Source organism: Sorex fumeus, unplaced genomic scaffold (assembly GCF_029834395.1).
Source record: "Sorex fumeus unplaced genomic scaffold, SorFum_2.1 ptg000008l, whole genome shotgun sequence".
Lineage (NCBI taxonomy): Eukaryota > Metazoa > Chordata > Mammalia > Eulipotyphla > Soricidae > Sorex > Sorex fumeus.
The window spans coordinates 41688721-41713778 of NW_026606065.1; positions in this window are offsets into that span (position 1 = coordinate 41688721).

A 25058-nucleotide genomic window follows, 5' to 3' on the forward strand; every position below is an offset into this window, starting at 1 on the left:
TTCCAAGCTTCTCTCTTCCTCCTGCGCAGCTTGGGTGCTAGGTCATTTGTTATGTTGACTTCTCGACCTAGGTACACATAGCTGTTGCATTCGGAGATGGTCGTTCCATTGAGAGCGAATGGGGCATCGGGAACGAGGCTGTTTCTCTCTCATAAACATTGTCTTTGTAAAATTCAGCTGTAGTTCCGACCTTTCCACACTCACGATCGAAGTCGGCCAGCATTTGTGCCGCTTGGCTGATGTTTGATGTTATTAAAACAATGTCATCAGCAAAGCGGAGGTGGTGTAGTTGCAGACTATCTATCTTCACTCCCATTCCTTCCCATTCCAGTCATCGCATGATGTTCTCAAGGGTGGCACTGAAGAGTTTCGGTGAAATGGCGTCACCCTGCCGAACTCCTCTCTTAACATCAATGATTATTTCTTTGTAGAATGTTGAGATCCTGGTAGTGAATCCCTAATACAGCTCACGGAGGATCTTATGCATTGAGCTTGAATGCCCTGAATGGCTAGGGCTTCAATGACCGCTTCCATCTCAACAGAATCAAAGGCCTGCCTTCTTTAAATCAATGAACGTTCGACAGAGCGGCATCTTGAACTCCCTAGAAACCTCAATGAGCTTGGTTATCGTGTGGATATGGTCGATGGTGCTGAATCCTTTGCGGAACTAGTCTTCAAATTCACTGAAATATCAGATGTACGTGTCAGTGTTTTGTATTTATGAAACTCAAAGCTCAAAAAGTGTGATTTAATTTTCCGTTATTGGAAGAGAAGGAATATTATTCACAAATATGACAAACCTAAATAAGCAGTTTAATGAGAGTAAAGTAAACTACTCTAGTAATGCAATCATAGTAAGATGACTTCCACCTTAGAGGATTTCTTGAGTGCTAATATATGAAACCTATTCTATTTGAGACTTTAGTATTTATTGAAATTTTACAAGTATATTTGTGGATTCCCTCAAAAGTTAAGTAATAGTAAAAGGGGCAAATTCTGTTAGCATTTATCAAAGACTTTACTAAACTTATACTTGGATATAAACTTGGAGATGAAAATTGTCATTTTTTAAATGTAATGCAAAGGACAAAATCAAGAGCATCAAAAATAGCAACATTGAAACCTGAAGTAATATCTTATATATAGTGCAAACAGTAAAGTTTGAAGGCAAGGTACTCAGCAGAGCAGAAATTTCTGTTTGCCAGATAAGTTCCAGGTAATTTCATCCATTACTTTGGATGAAATTCTATTAATATCAGTATTTATATGCATGCTAAGTGGAATATCTGTTTAGTCTCCAATAACATAAAATGTTATTTTCCACTAATTTTGAGTCTATTTCTGCTGCACATATTATTTTTTTAAAAATTGTCTATGAAAGCTATTGATAGAAGGAATAGTTTATCCATGAGATATCAAAAAGAATCATTTGGAGGTTGTTGGAAAATACGAGATATTTATGTTAATAAAATAAGTTTTACTAGTCTAGTTCCTATCTTTTGGGCATTTGTTAAAGGTCTATCATAAGCTCACTAGAGGCCAAGGTGGATAAAAAAAATCACATTTTTTTGCTGGACTTCACCTATTCATGCATCCTAGATACCTGGTTTTTATTTTAATTTTTTTTCTGCCTGACTTTGTAATCCATGATACTTTGAATTTTATGTCTTTATTTATACACAGACCTACAATAAGACTGGTAAATGTGTAGGATATACCTAACTCTAAATGAATGATATAAACTTCATAGGATTTGATAATTGCTCTTTCTACTAACTATTGTGTCTGGATCACAACTTTCACTTCAATTTGTATACTCTTGAATAATTTGATGAAGCTATGGTTTACTTCTAAATATGAAAATAAGCCAATTGACACACTATTCTGGAGTCACCTACATCCCTATTTTTGGTGTGAAAACTTTCATTTTGTCTAACATTTTTCCTCTTTCATTTGTTCTCTCTCATCCCCCATAATTTCTTTAGAATTAATTATCACTCAACAAAACTATTAGACTAATGAGATGTTCTCCAGAATGTACAATTTGAAAATATTTGGTTTTTATTAATATTTTCCAGTGTCACTCAAAACCAGTTCTCAACCATTTTAATTTTAACACATATTTAATGAGCTGTGCAGTATTTCTAATATTTTCAAACAAAATATAGAAATGGTTGTTGCTTGCTAGCACAACCTTTAATTACAATTTAGAATGAAGTATAAAATGATTCTTCAGGAATTAAAAGAAAGAAGTTTTATTCCTCAAGAATTAAAAGAAAAAATGTTTTATTCTTCAAGAATTAAAAGAAAAAAAGTTTTATTCTATGCTCTTTGGTTAAATTTGTATCTTATTAACAAATTCAGATTCTTCAGTTCCTGTAGATATGTAAATAGATTACAAGCTGATTTTTCAGCTAGTAACAGTCCTCTTTTTGGATTTTATAACTACTATTATTATTCTTTGTTTGCCACACACAGAAGCACTCAGGGCACTTCTGTATCTGTGCTCAGGGACCAAGGATCGTTCCTAGCAGGGTCCAGGGAACCACATATGATGCCAGTGAGCAAAATTCATTCAGTGCCTTCAAAGCAAGTACCCTGTAGTCTAGACTATTTCTCTAGCCCTGCTATATATTTTTCTGGTAAGCATTCATTGTGTTGACATAATTAAGATGTATAAATATACAAAGGAAGATTTAAAAAGTGAAAGCTATAATAAAAGTCCTTTTCTCTTTTTCTTTTTAAACCATGCAACTGACATCTCCGCAGTCAGTCCACATTTTGAAGACAAATTATAGGCTAAAACCTTTGACCCCTTGAGCACACAGCAGCAAAAAAGAAAACTGACTGGAGGGCACTACAACTCCGGAAGAATTCTCCGGGCCCCATACAGAGCTGATATCACTGGGAGGTTCCAGATGGGGTAGGTGCTGTGTCCCCGCCTTCTCCAGATAGAATCCCGGTGACCAAGAGCTTCTACAAGCATGGCTCTGGCATGCAGGTACCAGGACTATTTCCTGAACTGCATGGCTGCTTATGCAGCCATGTGACATTTCCTGATACACAAAGTGATCAATGAAAAGTAAATGATCTATCATTTGTCTCTGAGAAACAAACTTGAACGGTGGTGGGAAAATCTGAGCAAAATATAATGCCCAACGAAATGCATCTGGACTGTGTATTTAACTATGGTACTATGCCATCCTGGGAGGGAAAGGGTGTGTGTCCCTCTGCCTTTCCCCCTTTGCGGAGGCGACATGGTGGCCTGCATCATTTAGAGCCTAATGAACAGTCAGGTATGAGACTGCATTGATGAGGCACGTGGGACTTCACAGGATGTGGGGAGTAATCCACCCTGCTCCCTGCTATGACAGTGCTCCGGGTTGCCACCCTCAAATGCCTCCTCTGAATTCTGACTGACCATGAACCCAGAGGCACACATACCAATCTCAGAACCCAGGGGCTTCTGGCAGTAATCCCTCTAGATTTATTACTAAAATATCAGAAATCCAAATTCGTGTGGCCTCTATTGCAGTCATATGACATCATATGATCTTCATAATCAGCAATAGAAAACAAATTATCTAATGATGTCTTTGTGGCAGGTCTGAATGTTGGGGAAAATTCCAAATAATAATGTTGGTTCTTTTGTCATAATATTGAATGTGATCAACATGGAGAGAGAGAGAGAGAAAGAGAGAGAGAGAGAGAGAGAGAGAGAGAGAGAGAGAGAGAGAGAGAAATCTGTGACACAGGTGGGAGGGTGGGGGGTTATACTGAGGTTTTTGATGGTGGAAAATGTGCACTAGTGAAGGGACAGGTGGTGTTTGATCATTGTATGACCATATGAGACTTGAACTGAAAGGCTTTGTGACTGTTCTCACTATGATTCAATAAATTAAAAAAAAAAAACCTTTGACCCCTCCTCTAGTGGCATATCCTCTTTAGCTAAAACTACTGAGAGAGAAAATGGAGCACAAAATTAGTAAGGAAGCATAGAAAAATAATATTTAGAGAAGAAAACTTAATTGAGTGAGCAATAAACAGAAATAGAAAATGTTATTTAGAAAATGATTGTATGAATCATGACAGTGGTCAAGAAGAAGCAATGATGAAACACAAGTGTTATTGATTTCATTACTTTCCATATGTGCTCACTTCGGCTGCATCTATACTTAAAATATCATTACTTTTCATAAACTTAGGAAATTTAAAAGGCATGGCTTTGATAATGCTCAAATTGAAGAGCAACAGATTGAATAATTTTTTTTTTTTTGCTTTTGGGTCACACCTGGCATTACACAGGGGTTGCTCCTGGCTCATGCACTCAGGAATTACTCCTGGTGGTGCCCGAGGAGTTTTACATCGGAACCCATGGCCTGGAATGGAATGAACAGGGTGACAGACTGTCTGAGTTCATCATGTCAACCAAAACCTTCCATGGTAACTCACAATTCCAAAAGGCTGAATCTAAACGTTGGACATGGGAGTCTCCCGATGGACGGTTCCACAATGAAATAGACCACATCATATTCAATCGGCGGTTTTGCCTAACTGATGTTGCTGTTGTCCCAAAATTCCAAACGGGATCAGACCACCGTCTTCTTCGTGCAAAATTCTACCTCACAGAACGAGGAGAAAAGAATGCAAGGTTTAAGAAGAGGACTCCCAGAACAACCACCAACTGGGAGCTCTTTGGCTCTATTGCGGCAACATGGGAAGATGCCGTCATTGACAACATTGATGAGGAATACGATCGAATGATTCAGCACCTCCATGATTGTGCAAGGAATGCCAAGAGAGAGATAACCACAAAAAACCGTCTTTCTTCGAACACTCTTGAACTGATTCGCCAACGTGGCTTGGCACGTGCCTCAGGCAACCACAAGCAAACGTCCGAACTGGAAAAAACAGTGCAGAGAAGCCATCAAGGATGACCTCAGAAACAGGAGAGCAGCAGTACTGCTAGATGCAGCAGAAGCTGGGAAAAACATTCGTAATGCCCGCCTGTCCTTCACCAACTACAAAACCAAGATGGCTGCCCTCCGACATCATGATGGATCTATCACATCTTCCAGAAGGGCAATGGAGAAGATTATTCATGACTTCTACTCAGATCTCTTTAATAGCCACATCTACTTGCCCACATACCACATACCACATGATGGATATGTCGTTTCCAATGTTCTCCCTTCCGAAATCCAACATGCCATCTCCTCGGTAAAGAAACAAAGAGCACCTGGCCCAGACAAGATCAGACCTGAACACCTGAAGAACTTACCATCAGTACTCATCAATACATTGGCTCGACACTTCACACGCTACCTGTCTGAATGCAAGGTTCCATCCCAATGGAAAACCAGCAGGACTGTACTACTATACTAGAAAGGAGACATCCACGACATTGGCAACTATCGCCCAATCTGCCTATTGTCTGTCATCTACAAACTATTCACTCGAGTCATCCTGAATAGGATTAGCAGAACACTAGATGAAGGACAACCATGTGAACAAGCTGGATTACGAAAAGGATTCAGTACCATAGACCATATCCACACAATAACCAAGCTCATTGAGGTATCTCGGGAGTTCAAGATGCCGCTCTGTCTAATGTTCATTGATTTAAAGAAGGCCTTTGATTCTGTTGAGACGGAAGTGGTCATGGAAGCCCTAGCCAATCAGGGCGTACAAACTCAATACATCAGGATCCTTCGTGAGCTCTATTGCGGATTCACTACCAGGATCTCACCATTCTACAAAGAAGTAATCATCCATATCAAGAGAGGGGTTCGGCAGGGTGATACCATTTCACCAAAACTCTTCAGTGCCACCCTCGAGAACATCATGCGACGACTGGAATGGGAAAACATGGGAGTGAAGATAGATGGTCGGCAACTATACCACCTCCGCTTTGCTGATGACATCGTTCTAATAACACCAAACATCAACCAAGCGGCACAAATGCTGAACGACTTTGACCGTGAATGTGGAAAGGTCGGACTACAGCTGAATCTTACGAAGACAATGTTTATGAGAAACAACCTTGTTCCTGACGCTCCATTCGCTCTCAACGGAACCACCATCTCCGAATGCAACAGTTATATATACCTAGGTCGAGAAATCAACATGATGAATGACCTGGCACCTGAGTTGCGCAGGAGGAAGAGAGCAGCTTAGAATGCCTTCAAGAGCATTGAAGAAATAACTAAAAGGACAAAGAACCTCCAGCTACGAGCACATCTCTTTGATTCCACTATTCTTCCTGCATTAACATATGCCTCAGAGACCTGGACCCTACGAAAACAGGATGAGAACGCTATTCGGGTCTCTCAAAGAGAAATCGAAAGAACTATGCTTGGAATATCACGATTCACTCAAATGAGAGATAGAATCCGGAGTTCTGATCTTCGTCAACGCTCAAGAATCAGGGACGCTATCTCATTTGCCAAGACATCAAAAATCAGATGGGCTGGACACGTAATGAGGTTTACAGACAACCACTGGACTAGAACCATTACTGATTGGATTCCACGAGACATCAAAAGATCACGTGGACGCCCAGATCACGTGGTCAGACTTCTTCGTCAAGACCCTAAATGATCGGTTTGAGGCTCTACATGTTCCTAAAATGAACAGATACCATTGGGCTACGCTAGCACGCAACTGGGATGAATGGAGACGTTACTGGCACCCGCTCGAATAAATCAATGAATAACAGGGATTAAGTGATTAAGTGATAAGCGGTGCCCTAGTTACCATATAGGATGCTGGGAATTGAACCCAGGTTGGCCACGTGCAAGGTAAACACCCTACCTGCTGTGCTATCATTCCAGCCCCTGAATAAATTTTAAATCATTCTGTTTTAGAAAAAATTCTCAGGAAAGTGATATTCAAATGGTATGCTTGGAATTTGAGCACATTTGCAGTGCATGACATGGTTCTTTAAGACAGTTGATCAGACCTTCCTCCATCTTCCAGGCATCAGCAACAACTCTCTTCCATAGGAGTCCTGCTTTGTCCAAGTTTCCTGTTGCTCGTTCCTCAATTAAAATTTGTCTCTTTTTTAAAATGACTATTTAGCCAATTCTTAAACTAATTATAAGACACTGTAATGGAAACTATGCCCTTCTTTATAAAAACACTTTTAAAAATCTGCTGGAGAGATAGTAAAATGGATAGGAATTTGGCTTGAATACTGCTGACCTGGGTTTAATCCCCAGCATTGTGGATGGTTTTCTGAGCACTAACAGAATAAATTTCTGAGCATAGTGCCAGGTGTAAATCCTGAGCATCACCAAGATTGCCCTACTTCCAAAACACTCTTACAAAATAACAAACTCATTCTATTCTTCAGATTTCTATGTCAATGACATTTATTTTGGTTTTCATTTTGCATCATTATACTTAATTCAATTATAAACTAATAAAAGAAAAAATATCTAGAATAGAATTACTTTTAGAAACAGTAGTACTTAATAGTTTATAATGGCATATTTTAACTTAATGTTTTGCATTACCAGTTGACTCAATTTTATTATTTTTCTACTATTGCTTTTTGTTGTTGGTTTTGGTTTTGGTTTTGGGTCACACCTAAAAGTGCTCAAGTGTCACTCCTGGTTCCATGCTCAGTTATCACTCCTGGCAGTTCTTAAGGGACCATATGTTATGGCAGTGATGAATTTGGATTGATCATGTGCAAGGCAAATCATTTCTTCTTTATAGTCAAACACTTGTAGCATATATAAGATTATCAATTCATAAAATTATGTAAAAATCCAATAAAACTTAATAGATACTGCAAAATAGACTATTTTGATGCATATTCAATTAATCATGCAATGGTTGTAATAAATTCCAATTTTACAAATATAGAAATTTACTTCTTGGTATAACTCTTGACACTGATGATAACATGGCAGAATATGGAAACATGAATGTCAAATGCTTTCATAGTGCATTATTCTAGGAGAGGCACAACTGGCAACTAAGTATAAATCAAGAGTTTTCAGATAATCAAAAATCTGTGCAAGATAATGGGCAGAGAGTCTGTTCCATTTAGCAAGGCAGAGAAGGCTTTGCTGAGGGGGTGACATTGCTAATGATATCTGGAGAAAATAAAAGCCATCTATATAAGAAATTGTATAGATGTTATTTCTGTTTAAAAGAACAGCAGTACAAGTGAGGGGAACATTTCTAGTTATCCAAGTAATAGAAAGATGGTGTTGCTAGCAATTTCCTAGTGCACATAACATAAAAAGCTGAAAGAATAGGAAAGTATCAAAGAATTTGGGGCTAATTAAACAGAACCTTCCTAGTTGCATTAAAAATTTGTTAGAGGCCTATAATAAACTTGTTAAAGGCCAAGATGAATTTTAAAATTCCATCGCTTCCCTCATTCACGTATCCTAGTTTCCAATTGCATTTTTATTTTCTGCTTGTTTCTCTCTTCCACAATATTTTGAATTATTTAAGAGCAGAGTCATTTATGCCTTTATTAATCCACAGACCTTGCATAGCACTGATGAAGTTTTAGGGCATAATTAAGTTTAAGTGATTTAAGCTTTATCGTATTTAATAATGGCCCTTTCTACTCACTGCTGTCTCTGAATTACAATCAAAGACTCAGAAAATTCATAACCCATTTTCATAATCGTGTACAATTACACTCTGAAAAAATCAGTTTTAGAGTAAATGGAATCTTTAATTGTCCATTTTAGTAGTGCATTTCGGGTTTTTGAATAACAAAATGATATAAAAATACAATGATTACCAAATCTGCTGAACATATTTCACAGAATTTTATACATGTATTTCAAAGAGCCAGAGAGTTAGTACAGTGGGTAAGGTGTTTACCTTGCTGCCGGCTGATCTGGGTTCTCTCCCCAGCATCCCACATGGTACCTGACCACCATCAAAAGTAATTTCTAATTCTACCCCAGGAATAACCCTTGAATACCACTTGATATAAACCACGAAATAAACTAAAACAGCCATCAAAATTAGGTTATATTGAAGTTCATATTGGCTTTGTGTATATCTATATTAATGCAATAGCAGTACAGCAGTAGGGCTTTTGCATTGCGTGCAGTGAGCCCAGCCAAGCTGGGTTTGATTCCTCCGGCCTTCTCGGAGAGCCGGGCAAGCTACCGAGAGTATCTCTCCCGCACGCCAAAGCCTAGGAAGCTACCCGTGACATATTCAATATGCCAAACACAGTAACAAGTCTCAAAATGGAGACATTACTGGGACCGTTTGGGCAAATCGATGAACAACAGGAGTACAGTGACAGTGACTTAAAATTGCTACTATCAGCCATTTTTCTCTGTCAGTTATTTCACAGAAAGTTTTTCAGAAAGCTTAATAATTAGTTAGTGTTTTACTCAAAGTATATCATTTTGATCTTTAGATACAGCTATTCATATTTGTCCTTTTTCTTAATATTCAAGAATGTCAAAACAGTCATCAAAACATCTGCCTGTGCTGGTCATTTGTGTTGTGTCTGAATGACACGAAAAGAAGCTCAGAGGTCTGGCCGATGTGACATGCTTTATATTTTCTTATGATTTTGACATCATTTTATTCTACAATTCGTTTTCACTGTGCAATAAAGTCACTTTGAACCTGAGTGAAATAGTTCAGACAGGTTTCTTTTCTAGCCTCTTATATCTTCACTTTTCACTTTGTAATTTCTCCTTTTTACTAATTTCCAATTGATTCGGTTTTTAATCAAACTCTTTACTCAGCACATATAGTGCTGGATACCACTCTTTAAGAAAAGAGTTGTCAGCTTAGATACGATCCTCATCTAGCTTAACAAAAGATTCTTTACTGGAGGAGGGAAAGAAAAGGCTGATTGGGCTCAAACCTTACTTCAAGTTGAAAATCAGTCTTAAGATAGTGAAGACGTGAAAAACAAAAAAAGAAAATTCAGGCATTTTGTCACATTTTATAGGTCACGGTCACGCTCCTCCCGTTGTTCATCGATTTGCTCGAGCGGGCCCAGTAATGTCTCCATTGTGAGACTTGTAACTGTGTTTGGCATATCGAATACATCACGGGTAGCTTGCCAGGCTTTGCCATGCTGGTGAGATACTCTCGGCAGCTTGCCGGGCACTCCAAGAAGGGTGGAGAAATCGAACCTGGGTCAGCTGGGTCTGCTGCATGCAAGGCAAATGCCCTATCTGCTGTGCTATCGCTCCAGCCCAACACTTTATAGGATAAAATGTAAAATAAGACTTTCATTTTTAGGGCATAAGCTGTACAAGCTAAATTACATTTCTAACACTCTGCTCATAAATTTATAATATACCTAATATTTTTAAATTAATGTATATAACACGTTTGAATATATTGTTAAATAAAAGGTATTGAGAGGTCTCCAACACTAGTACAGCGGGTATGCTGTCTGCTTTGTATGCAGCAGACCTGGATTCCATTCCCAGCACCCCATGTGGTTCCCAAAGTCTGCTGGGAGTGACCCCTGAGAACAGAGCCAGGGCCAGGGACAAGCGCTGGATATTACTGGTTGGGGCCCTCAAAGCAAAGCAAACCAAATCAAACAGCAAAACAAAATGAAACAAAACAAAACAAAACAAATGACACTGAGGCACAAATACCAATGCTGTTTTTTTCTCTCACAATTGACTTTATTGCCTCTAGGTGTGCATGTGTGTGTTTGCTGGCGAAGGGGTGAAGGTACCAGTGGCTACACCTAGCTGTGCTTGGGACATTCTCTTGATTCTGTGCTCAGAGATCACTAATAAACTTTTTGTACTGCTTGTTGTGCTATTCTTCATGTCCCAGTTACCTCTGTTTTCAAACACTACAATACAAACATTAGCACTGTCCTCCCATTGTTCAACAATTTGCTCGAGCGGGCTCCAGTAACGGCTCCATTGTGAGACCTGTTACTGTTTTTGGCACATCAAATATGCCACTGGGAGCTTACCAGGCTCTGCCGTGAATACTGGCATTGCAGAATGATTATTACAATTATTTCATTAATTAACACCTTTCTGTCATAACCGTGCTTTCATCAAGTTATTTAAAAAAAATGAGTGGGTAAATAAAACTCTTTAGTAATAACAAGTTTGTTAAACATTTTCAGAGGTTGAGTTTTAGCTTTTTTAAAAAGCAATGCTTAAATTCCAGTGTATCTTATGTAGTGGAAGAAAAAATGTAAGGAAGGAGTAAAATAGAGGATTATATATATATTAATTATACATAATATATTTAAAATGCTGTGTTATACTCTTTGCCTTTTTTCTCCCACTGCATACAATATACGCATATATGAAAATGCACATCATGATAAATGTGAACTGACTTTTCTTTTTTAAGTACAGGATAATCTTAATAAATCCGAAGAATAATTATAAGTGATCTGGGTGAGTGGGTCTGTGGTAGAGCAAGTTCTTTCAAAGAGGCTCTGTTTTTATTCCCAGATATCTTGCACCAATCCTTTAAAAAATATTGGTAATAATTAAATTAAAATACATCTATCTTTATCAGATATTATGTCTCATATATGACCATAATTACTTAAAAAACTAAATAAATTGAAGGAAGCATATTATTGCTTACCTATTAAAACAAACATCTACTAATTTTCAATGTTTTCAATGCATCAGAACTTTTATTTACATTTTCAAGTAATCTCATTTGATTTTGAAAATTTTCTACAATATTACATTGTGATCATTTTACCAAGTCACTAAATCATCCATCCGATTCTATGGCTCCTATATATTTACATCCACAATTTTCTTATAATAAACTCATAGAAATCTGTGAAATAGCATTATTATTCCAATTTTGTAGATCAGAAATACAGAGATAAAGTACTATTATTGGAGTCAAGATAAATTTCAGCTTCCATAAGATTTGCTTCAAAACTCTAAGAACTGTAACCTCTGATTCTTCATATTCCCTCTATTTATACCAAAATTTATTAAAGCCAATTGTAGTATATAGGTCATTTCCTTTTCTCTATTAAATAATAAATGGGACAGTGCCAAAATAATTAAAAGTCTTTATTTTGAAGATTGGCAGTAAATTGAAAGATTCCTTAACTGTTGAACTTATCCATTCTTCCATTGAACATTGATTACCAGGAGAGTTACTGATTTTAATGGCATTTTACATGATAATTTCAGCTTAAATGAGATTTTGAATATTTTAATTAGGTATGTAGTATTTTAAATAGAATCTATAATTGGCATCTCAAAGTTAAACTTTTCCTTTCATTTATTTATGCTTGAGTAAGTTCCTAAAGAACATTTATGTAAAATGCATTTTGACATTTTAATTATTGATATTAACATCTTACATCTAAAGTTGGTAAATTCAGTTTTGCAGAATTATTTCTTATTCAAAAAGACATTTCAAAGAAATTCTGACCCAAATAAGTTTACTTTCCAAAAGAGTTTTTGAAACTCATATTTAACTGCTCCCTCAAGTGAACGTGTCAAATAATTTTAGGTAGATATTTTTCCACTGAAGCTAAAATTTATTTTTGAAAATAGCTAACTATAAAAATTTTAATAAGAAATAAATGAAACTTACATTATTAAACCATATATGGTCTATTTATTGCCAGTTTTTTTAATAACTGTGAGATACAGTTGCAAAACATTCATGTTTGAGTTTCAGTCATACAATGATCGAACATCCATCCCTCTACCAGTGCATATTCTCCACCAACAATGTACCTAGTATATTCTCCCCTTTTCAACTGTACCCCTGCCTCTATGGCAGACAATTTCCCTCAGACCCTCCCTCTGCTTTTGGGCATAGTGATTTTATTGCCAGTTTTTAATCATATTGGTTCTAATTAAAAATTTCACCAGTTTTCCCCCCAATTCAGGGTAGTTTATGTTAAATTGAGAGTAGTATATAATATATATTTGATTATTATAAAATATATAATTTTCTAAGTGGTATAAGATTTAGAATTTAAATTATTAATTTAGGATGCAATGATTTGAAATTCTCAATATTTTATTTGATAAATATTAAAAATGATATAAGAAAAACACTGACTTAATATATCATGTACATGCTTAATGATGTTTCACTTGAAGAGAACTTTTAAGAATAGACCAATTTCAACCTAGTTATACATAATTCAAATTATGTTTTTAACTCAGTGTGCCAAAAATTTATAGAAAAATATTTGAATGTTAAAAAACTCTTTTGATGTTACCATTATTATACTAAAGAATCTAATTAAGTCTCCAGACTAAACAAGTAAGACCATTTTTCTGAAGATCCTGATTGTTCCAGAGTTTCCTACTGAGACTAGATTCCTTGATTGTGCCTGACAAACACTTTGCTTGAAGCATTTTAGGCAATTTAGCATTTAACTGAGCAAGAACAATTCTATCATATCCATTTGCATTAGGGACATTCACAAACAGCATATAGGTCTGCGAGAATTCCTTATCTTTTGGAACAAATGGTTGTGAAAAAGAAAGTAATAAAAATGCAAGCAGTAGTCTTTGGTGACATAACTTTAATTTTCCAAACTCACATGGAATGGGACAGTGCTAGGCATCAGGAACATATGTTAATCCTGTTTTTGTGAACAATGTAAATGTGAATTGTTGCAGGTATAACGGATAGCATCATTATTGAATGTTCAGGGAATTTCTAAATTATAACAACAAATGAATAAAAACTACTATTTTTCTTTTTTTCTGATATTTATTTAGTCACTATGATTCACAGTATTGTTAAAGGCATGTGATGGATGTTTTAATTCCACATTCACCACCAGTGACAGTGTTCCCCCAACATCTCAAGTTCCAGACCTACTGTTATTCTTGAGCTAAATACTCAGATCAAACTTAAATTATAATTTTTAAAAATCCCATTAATTTTTGCTTATGTGTTGTTTCAGCTATTAATATACTACCTTTTCTACTCGCATAATGATCATATATATAACCCTGTGTCTGAAATTCTTTGTCATTAAATACTACAGAAACAAATTCTCAGTGACTTAAATTTTGTATTCCAGCTAGTCCATCTTTTCCCTTTGTTTATCCTCATTTAAGCAACAAAACCTCTTGCCCTTAAAATTTCCATGCACCCAATTTGAAAAATACGGTGGAACTATAATGGAAACTTGAACTTTGTCTGAATCCTTTTTTTTCTTTCTAGTGCTAACACAATAGCTGATTCACAGTAGGCAATTGGTAACTATTTCTGGTTGTATGAAAAATTACCAATGTAACTACCAAACCAAGAGCGATAGCACAGCGGTAGGACATTTGCCTTGCACGCAGTCAACATGGCCGACCCGAGTTCGATTCCTCCGCCCCTCTCGGAGAGCCCGGCAAGCTACTGAGAATATCTCGCACACATGGCAGAGCCTGGCAAACTCCCCGTGATGTATTCTATATTCCAGACACAGTAACAACAAAGTCTCCAATGGAGACGTTACTGGGCCCGCTCGAGCAAATCAATGATCAACCGGAGGGCCCTTATATGACATCATTTTGAGTAAATGCGTTGGGTTTCAATATAGACCATGTAGAAAAATTTCTCTTCAATGTCAAACATTTGTAGAGAGGTCATGTAACAGCAAACACAGGAAACATATTTTAATATTTGACCTTCAAACTGAAGTCTTTCAAATTATTTACCTTTTATTGTCTTTTGTTAGTTTTGAGGGGACATAACAGAATTGAAACTTACATCCAACTCTGTGCTTAGGAATCATTTCCAGCAAGACTAAATGGAGCTTAATACGATACCAGAGATCAAGTTCAGAGAGGCAGGATGAAAAGCGGGCACATTACCCTTGAATATTTTAAGTTTTATGCACTCTCACATATTTAAGGTAAGTATATTAAGCACTATAAGAATTTTATAAAATATCAAAAAATCAAATCACCACTGAAAGAACCAATATAAAATGCTTCATTTCCAGAATTCATATTTGGTAAACTTAATACTTTAAGACAATGATTCCATTTATTAAACAACAAGAAACATTAAAGTATATATCCATTAAGTGTTAACAAAGTGGTTTAATTATTAGACAAACTACAATTTAATCAGAAACTGGTCCAAATAAACTTAATTCAAGTATACAACAGAAATAAAATATTATCTTTATTGTACAAACTCTGTAATGTATATATTTTTTCTATTGCACTTTATCTGGTATTTTACTTGATATAGAGTATATAGAAGTGTCCCTTCTTTATTGGAAATTATTGTTACCATTGATATATTGGGCTGGAACCATAGCACAGCAGGTAGGGCGTTTGCCTTGCATGCAACCAACATGGCTGACCCGACTTCGATTCCTTTCTTCCTCTTGAGAGCCCTGCAAGCTACTGAAAGTATCTCGCTCGCACGGCAAAGCCTGGCAAGCTACCCATAAAGTATTCAATATGCCAAAAACAATAACAACAAGTCTCACAATTTGTTGTGAGACGTTATTGATGCCTGCTTGAGCAAATCGATGAACAATGGGAGGACAGTGCTATAATGCTATTGTACATAGTTGGGCTGGAGCCATAGCACAGTGGGTAGGGCATTTGCCTTGCACATGGCCAAGCCCTGTTCTATTTCTCCGCCCTCTCAGAGAGCCCAGCAAGCTACTGAGAATATCTCGCCTGCATGACAAAGCCTGGCAAGTTATCCATGATAAATTCGATATACCAAACACAGTAACAAATCTCACAATGTTACTGGGCCCGCTCGAGCAAATCGATGAACAACGGGAGGACAGTGCAGTACAGTGCTATTGTACATATTTAATTTGTTGAAGGCAGAGAAATTTAAGGTATACCAGAATCTCCTTGACTGTTTTTACAGTTTCATGAAGAAAACTACTTTCTAAACACCTTAGTTTTACTGTCTGTTTTTCTTATTCTTTACACAAATTCTCTAGTTTTAAGATCCTACTTCAAAAATTTCCTAGGGTTGTTATTTTTAGCACTGCAAATATCTTCATTCAATTTAGTCCTTTTCAAGGTTCCAACTGCTCTCATTATTTTAGCTCTCACTGAAATCTCTTACTACTCTCCTGTCTTGAGGGATCTTTAAATGTTTGCAGATGCTCCCTGTGGAATTATTTTCTAAGGTGTGATATTCTATAACATATTTTAACTTCCCACCAGCCATGCTAATGTGACGAGAGAATCAAGTGTGTACAGCCTAATTTTCTATCTATAATATATTAAATGACTATATGCTAGATGAAGTAAATATAAAATATTAATGCCTAGCATAAAATATTGAGTCACTGGCAGTACATTCTCTGAGATCATATTTTAAGTCTAAAAGTTTTCTTGTGGTAGTAATCAAGTACAATTAACTTACCTATCAGGGTCTCAGTTTTTTTCATTAGTGATTTAAATAACATTAAAAGAGTTTTTCCTTAATAGCTTTATGAGCTTTAAATCAGAAAATAAAGTGTTTAGTAATTGGCATCTACTAGTACTTCATAAACATAACCTGAGCTTAAAAAGTCAGGTTTTAAACAAGTGTTACAGAAGTGCTATCAATAAAATTTACAAATTAATTCTGTCATGCACAATAGTCGCATTGTTAGAAAGTAATTCAGAACTAAAATTGATTTAGGTGATACTATAGTAATTATAGTAAGTATGTTTTTTTGTCCTGACTCATTACACATTTTAATAATGGCAAATAAACTCTGCAGATCATGGAGGGAGATAGAATATGTAATTTTTAGCAATTTGTTTCCCTCTGAAATATTTTATATAGATTTTATTAATATATCCCACAATTTATCTTCCATGGAACACAAATTGGAAGATTTTGTCATTAAAATATTGAGCTAATAAGCAATATTCCTATATCTCATACTTCTACATTGAAGATTTATAAATTACCATTAAGCTAGTTTTCTATCTAATTACAATGTCTCCCACAGTGTGTAAATTATGAATAATGCACTTGTGACACATAAAACAGATAGAATAGCTAAAAATGGCATTATTATTCGCATTAAAAATTATTAAGCTGCACTATGTAGTCTCAAAGAAAAGAAATTTCTTGTTACTCAGATACACAGGCTAAATCAATGAGAATCAATTAGGACCTAAGTAAATTTAGAAGTATGCAATACCAGCTCCATACTATTCTTTTTTATATTGAATGATAATTTGTACATCATCTTGGAGTGCTTCATAATAGTCAATAAAGCAATGGCTTAATAATCACAAATGTGAAATATATGATATAAATATCAGGATTTTGTAAAAATAATGGCAGTTTGTTATACTAACTTCACATGCAAATCAAAAAAGAGCATTTATATTGGCATATCAATAATAGTTAGAATATTCATTATGAATTAATGTTCCATATTATAATGAGGTAGCATATAACACAGTTTGTTGTGACATGAATAGAGGTGGGGTAATTCATGCTAAAAGGAATGGGTCAGAAAGACTAAGGTGATTTCACTAATATGTAGAATATAAAGAAACAAAGCAAGAATTAGATATTTTCAAGTGGAAAAAACGATGAGATATGGCCAATGGAACTGTGGTATGAGCCTACTGGGGATCAGAGTGAAATGGTGTTGACATAATAGTGAAGTGATACGAATACTTAGATGCTGGGCATGATACGTCAGAATTGTCAGTATAAAACAACGATATTGATACTATTGTGAAATAAATTAGTAATGAAAGGAATTGAATTGGATTCAATTGATATGGATTGGATTGCAATTCTTTAAATTGCTCTAAAAATTTTTCTTACACAGAAAGGTTGAGTTCTTTAACTTGCTCAAGATCCCAGATGTCTTTATCATTCATTTGTTTATTGTGGAAGTTGCAGGATTATAACAGAAGTGCTTGGGCTACTTCCTTTACTGTTCAGGGAATTATGTGTTGTTAGGTTTAAAAATGAGATTCCCACATACAAAGTATATAAAATAATATATAAATATCTCCAACCAAATTATGACAAATGTCACAAAATTTCAGACAATGACTTTGAGATGATGACTCATACCTGAAGATGATCTCTCTATAAGGTAAATAAGATATCACTCATTATTTTTCTGTAGCTGCATTATGATTAGAGTTCATTGTTAAATACAACATTAATAACAATGCTCATTGAAACGATTCAAATGTCAGACTTTTAGTTTATTATTTTAGCAGCTTGCTACATTTGTCTAGATTTCTAGCACTGTCTAAATATCATGCTAGATGAGTGCATTATGTTGCCACTAATCAGAGATGCATTAGTTTCTGAGATTGCTGACTCTAAATGATTTTTAAATTTTAAATCTGTATCAGGTTTCCTATATTTACATGTCTGAAAAATAGAATCCCTTATTTGAAGAAATCTCCAATTTATAACTTTTTAAAAAATAAATTGTATATTACCTTTTGGATCGCCAAGCTCTGCAATACAAATGATGGCAGGTGAATTTGCTTCTATACCTGACACACCCTGTGGGTAATCAATACCATATTAGATGCTGGCATTCTAAACTCTAAGGAGCAAAAAAGAAAATTGAGATGCATTGGTCAAAATAGACAGAAACGGCATTGTAATCACTCATAATAATTGTTTTATACATAATCATTCAATTATAAATAGCTATATAATACTTTGTACAGAGATACCATAGCTGGTAAGGCTATGATAACATTGCCTTGCACGCAGCTGACCTGGCTGACCCAAGTTCGATTCCTCTGCCCCTTTCTTCGGGAAGTTACCAGGAATATCTGGCCTTGATGACAAAGCCTGGAAAGCTACCTGTGATTTATTCAATATGCCAAACACAGTAACAACAAGTCTCACAATGGAGGTGTCACTGAGCAAATCAATGAACAATCGGAGGATAGTGCTACAGTGCTGCATAGTGCAGAGATAGATGCCTATTTAAACAATTGTTCATAGTAATTGTTGTATAGATAAATCCCTAGTCAATTTTGTTTTAATATTAATAATGCAAACAACCCCCTTCATTATTGTGTAGAGTAATCATAAGATCTTTTTATTGCTTCCATGACTTTTCTTTCTTTGCTCATGAAATTTTACTCTTCCCATTAACCTTAGCCATGCCAATTTCTTTATACAATAAACCATAAGTTGAAATAATATATACAAAACTTCTGGGAAGACGCTTTAGTTTTCTTTACTTCATGTTTTCTTCCTTGCATTTGTAATCACAGCATCATGTTTGAAGACGTGATCTGTCAGCTTCAATCATTGACTGAATAAGATAAATAAAGACTTCTGGAAATCTATAATAAAATGTGGTGTTGAAAAAAATTACTTTGCTTTTAATTCTTTTAGGATCAGTGGGTTCTGTAGTCCTTTCACATTATCAAATATTTCCTGACTTACAGTTTTAATACCAGCCACAATTCTTGATTTACTCAACATTTTCTATACATTATCATCTTAATCACCTCTCTAAAGTTCAGTATTAATTTCCTTTCTAGCTAATACATAAAATACATCTCTTTGGATTTAAAGAAGAGGTCATTTTTAATATCTCATTATGACTGCTCTGGCAGAAGTTGTGAAATATATTGACTATATTAGATTAAACCAAAAGAAAGCTCACAAACATGGTGAGTAGTTCTTATTCCACATTTGACAGAAGTTTGGATGCATCTTAGCAGTGAGCCTGAGAAGCCTGATACTGAGAAGGTTGAGGACAGTAAGTATTGTGAAGAAGACAGTAACTTATCTATTCAAATGGGGGGGGATGCTGGGACCCATGGGGATGGATGAGGGGCACTGGTGGAGGGATGGGCACTTGATCATTGTATAACTGAAACCGAAGCACAAAATTTGTAAGCCTATAACTGTACCTCATGGTTTTTCACTAATAAAAAAAGAAAAAAAAACTGAAAAAAATAAATAAATAAATAAATAAATAAAAAATACACTAGTGACTTCAAAACAAAATATATATATGGATAAATGTTCATATAAACATGTATACATATTACGCGGGTAGGGCATTTGCCTTGCATATAGCCGACCTGGATTTGATTCCTCCACCCCTCTCGGAGAGCCTGGCAAGCTATCGAGAGTATCCCATCCGCATGGCAGAGCTTGGCAAGCTCCCCATGGCATATTCGATATGCCAAAAACAGCAGCAACAAGACTCACAATGGAGATGTTACTGGTGCCCACTTGAATAAATCGATGAACAATGGGAGGACACTGTTACAGTGTTATACATTTACAAAGATATATGTGTGCATGTATATGTACACAAATATACATATTTTTTCACAGTTCTTAACTCAGAAGTCCAAAATGAAGTCTGTGATATTCACATTTTCCCTCTATTCTCACATGGACAAAGGGAAAGCAAAATTTCTAATCTTTCTATATGACCAACCATCAAATTCATGAAGGCTCTAGCCACATTATTTAACAAATCCCTAAGAAGTTTTCCTCCAACATCATCACATCGGGAATTCAATTTTCAGCATTTGGTGGGACGTAAGCTTTCAGTGATGATCAAGAAAAAGTTATTCAATAGAAATGAATCACAAATATACTGCAATATAGCTGTGTCTCCTTTTCAGTTTGTTTGTTTTGTTTTGGGACCACACACAGCTTTTGCTCAGGGCTTACTACTGCATTTGTGCTCAGGGATCACTCTTGATAGGCCTGGGAGACCACATCGGATGCTGGGTTTCGAACCGGGGTGGTCTCCATGCAAGAAAAGCACCCTACTCACTGCACTAGGGCTCTGACACCGTTGTGTTTCCTGTTCTTGTTTAAGAGTGGAAGCATACAGTGGGCAGACAGACTTCAAAGAAACAACTACAGGAACTCAAGCAGCCTCAAGGTTGTCACAGTGCCACTTCTCTTCTCAGGCCTGACTGCTTGAACTGAATGCTCCCGTCACCCTATTTGCACCTGCTGTATCTCAGAGTAGCAAAGGCACAACGGTTATTCCAATGGTGCTAGCAGAGCTCTCAATGTAACACTTTGTCTCCTACTGCAGGGTTCAGAGTCGGGTGTTGTGCCCGACTGCCTTCTCTCACATCCAGAAGGCTGTGCTCCGTTAAAGAAGGCAGAGTCAGGGGTTAGCTCAATAATAAAATCCAATACCAGTCTTCAGGGGATGCAGAAAAGGAGAGCCCTGGTTGAGAGAGTCGCAGAGAGAGAACCGTTGCCGGTGAGAATCACATGCATAGGACACTACAGATTGAAAGGAGACAGATTCCGAATCATCTGTCCCAAGATGCAGGTTCTCCAGCTGGAGTATTAATGCTGTTCAACCCACTGAATCTTAGACTCCTCCAGGACTTACTATTCCTTTCCTCTTTCTAGACCTTCTTTTCATATTAGGAGGATGTCTGTTGAAAGTCTGCTCCAAATTTTGCTTTGGAGCTTGCAAAATGTGTGGAGTCATTGAAATGGAGAGAAGTTGCCTGCCTTGGGATATGTGGTACCTGCAGTCTCACTCATATCTGATTCAAAGGATATGAAAGTGAGTTTTCACTTTAAACTTTTGAATTATTGTGGATCAAGTAAGACTTGAGAGCTGTGTAGATGGAAAAAATGTATTGTTTACGATACAAGAGAATGGACATGGGCCAGTCAGGAATGGTATACTATAGACTGGATGGTTGTACCAAAATATTTGAAGTAGCTAAAATAAAATCAATTGATCACTGAAGTAGTAATTAGTAGGTATTCGTTCGCACACACATGCAAAACAGAGTTTGCAAACTAAAGCATGGCAACTGCCTGTTTGTTTGTTTGTTTGTTTTGCTAACAAACAGCTTATAGAAAGTAATCAAACTAGTTTTGGCATCTCAGGGAATTTTCATTGTTGGTCACCACCTGTTTTCGGTTTAACAGGGTCTGCTCCTAAAATTCTTAAGTGATGAAACTTAATCCTCAATGGAGCGGTATTTGGAGGAAGGACCCTGGGAAAGTGATTAGAATTCTAAAAGTCAGTCACTCACAGATGGGATTAGTGCCCTCACAGAGAGACCTCAGTTCCCCAAGTTCGTTCTGCCAAGCGAGGACAGAGAGAAGATGCACATCTGTGACATGGAATCTCAATTTCCCAAGACATGGAGACTGTTATTCTCCTGATCTAAAAATTCCTAGTCTTCAGAAATATGACCAATAATTTCTGTTGCTTATAAACTGCCCCATGTTGCTTTGCCAGAGCAGCTTAAATAGACTCTGGGCAAATATTAAATTCAGGAAGAATTAGTGACTGAGTTATTAATTTCCTTGTTTTTTCCTCTGCAATTGTTATAGAATGTATGTGATCACTCATGTGTGAAATGTATTATTTCTTTCAAATACACTGCTTCTCCAGTGGAGAGTTCTGAATACTGCCACCTGTCTTGTTATCCCTTTGTTACACCAGGTAGTGATTTCTTTCTTTAAAAGAAGCAAATGTATTTGCCCTTATTCCCTAGTGCTCACCAATCTTTACACAGTTCTGAACTATTGAATTATTCTACTTATTATTTTATCTTAGGTGCACTGTATTAAGGTAGGTTGTTGACTAACATATAAATTTGGGTTAAACACTTCCTAGCTTCCGAATATTTATAGATAAAAATAAAATTCTCAGAGGATAACATTTAATAAAACTAAGCCATATTTTGGACCACTTTCAGTGATGCTTGTCTGGGTACTGCCTCTCTGATAATTCAGTATTTAGGGCCTTTGAGACTGTTCTAGGCCCTCCAGTGCTTAGCGACTAACTAGGTGGGGTAGATGATACTTAGGGGCTGGAGCGATAGCACAGCGGGTAGGGCGTTCGCCTTACAAGCGGCCAACATGGCCGACCCGAGTTCGATTCCTCCGCCCCTCTCGGAGAGCCCGGCAAGCTACCGAGAGTATTCGATATGCCAGACACAGTAACAATAAAGTCTCCAATGGAGACGTTACTGGGCCCGCTCGAGCAAATCGACGATCAACGGGAGGGCCTTTACCTTTTACCTTTACCTTAATAATCCAAAGGCCTGTATTCTGTCACTGGATCTGTTTCCGCTCTTCAGTGTCTTAATTTAAATGAATATATCAATAAATGTGATCTATTATAATACCACATATAACACACATGTTGATAATTCTGTACAGGTTAAATTTTAATAAGCAATATGATCACATTTAGTTTATCTTATGGTGTCTTTCAAGAAAATTAGAATAGCTGATCTGAGAACCTGAGGATAACTGAGATTCAGAGTTTGGCTAATGACAAGCAGATACCAAACTAAAAAGTCTATTTGTTGCTGATACTTACAAATATTTTACATGGCCGTTAGAGCTTTGGAAGAAAACATAGTTATATTCCAGAAGATGCAGTGGGCTGACTCATTTCATTTCTTCTCAGATAGATGCCAAAGTAAGAATACTGCCATTAGGGTGTAAGTGGCTGAACTTCATTCGGTTCCTAGCACCACATGCTCCCTTAAATACTGCCAGGCATAGACTAAAAGGCCCCTGAGCATTGCCTGGATGGGAAATACAGGCCATAAGTATACTGCATCCTCAGACTTATACAGGACCAGGCACCCAATTGGCAGTGGACCTGGCACCATTAGAACTTCTTAGGAGATCAGGAGGGAAAAATCGTTTAAATGTTCCTCTAGATAAACCTCTTCTAATTTAGGTTGGAGATATAGTAAAGCAGGTAGGGTACTTCCCTTGTATAAGGTCAACATGGTTTCCATCACCAGTACCACATGTGTTCTGGAAGCATGTCTCAGTGCGTGGGGTGTGGACCAAAAATAAAACAAAACCACAAACCACAAACGCTCCTAATTATTAGTTATCATGATTGTTCAAATCAGACAAAGTTATTTTTTGCCAGATGGCATCTTCATAAGCAAAATATTACCATTATATAAGTGACCTAATTTACTTAATACAAAAATATCATTTTAATCACCCTCTTTGTTAGAGAATCACGTTTCAATCATTCAGCATTTATTTAAAACATTAAAACAATATCAACCAGCTATAACACAGATGCAATTATTTATAATCTCTTTACAAGCGGTGTATATGTATCTTTTTTCTATTATCTACCAGTATGAAAATATAATGACCATCTGATATTTGTATATATTTCATTTATTATGTATTAGATGAAAATATAAATTATTGCTGATAATGGTGAGAGACAACAACATGCTGCAAATTAAGCCCTTCTGAAGTCTAATTAAGTGATAAAATGAGAGTTGAACTTGTTTATATTACTCATTAATAGGCAAAATAAACTGGTTACTAATGCAACTGATGGAAGTATTTGATTTCTAAAGTCTGGTAATGTTCATTATTATATACATATGGAAATTAAATATAATTTATTCATAATATAAATATGATTCAAAGTGCTTGTGTTTTTACTAGTGACTTAATAATATGTGGCATTCCAATACTTGATAAGATTAAACTTTATGGAAGCAAAATATGAATAGAATATGTTCATCTTTAATGTGAGAATCAGTTTTCCCAAAGGGATATTTTTTAACTCAATTTCATCTAAACAACAGGGATAGTACATTGTGCAGATGGACCAAGATAGGAACATAGAGTGTACAGCTGTTTGAATCTAGCACACAAATTCCCAACTTCTGTTTATGTCTCCATAAAACTAATAACCATAGTTCAGTACTGGGAGTTGCAAATTATTCTGCTCAAACTATCTAAAATTTTAATTAAATCAATAATCCTCTCCCTCAGTTCATGCTATGATTACATTCTTTTTTATCTTCTTCCTAACTTATATTTACGTATATAATCCCCTTCCACATTTTAATTAAATTGGAATAATAAGAAAAATAACAGTAACAAGTAATACCTTGTGGAGAAATCTTGGTTGATAATAAACATTTCTGTTGTTCTGATTTCTTTAAACACAAAAATGAAATGAAATGATAGAAAGTGCCACATGGAAATTACCATTTGAATGTTCCCAGTGCATGCAGTTTATGACAATAGAAAATATTTAGATGTGCATTTTTCTTCTGGTTTTGATTGAAAGATATAAAAAATTTTGGTTATAGGTTGACAATAATAGTTTAAACATTATATAAACTCTC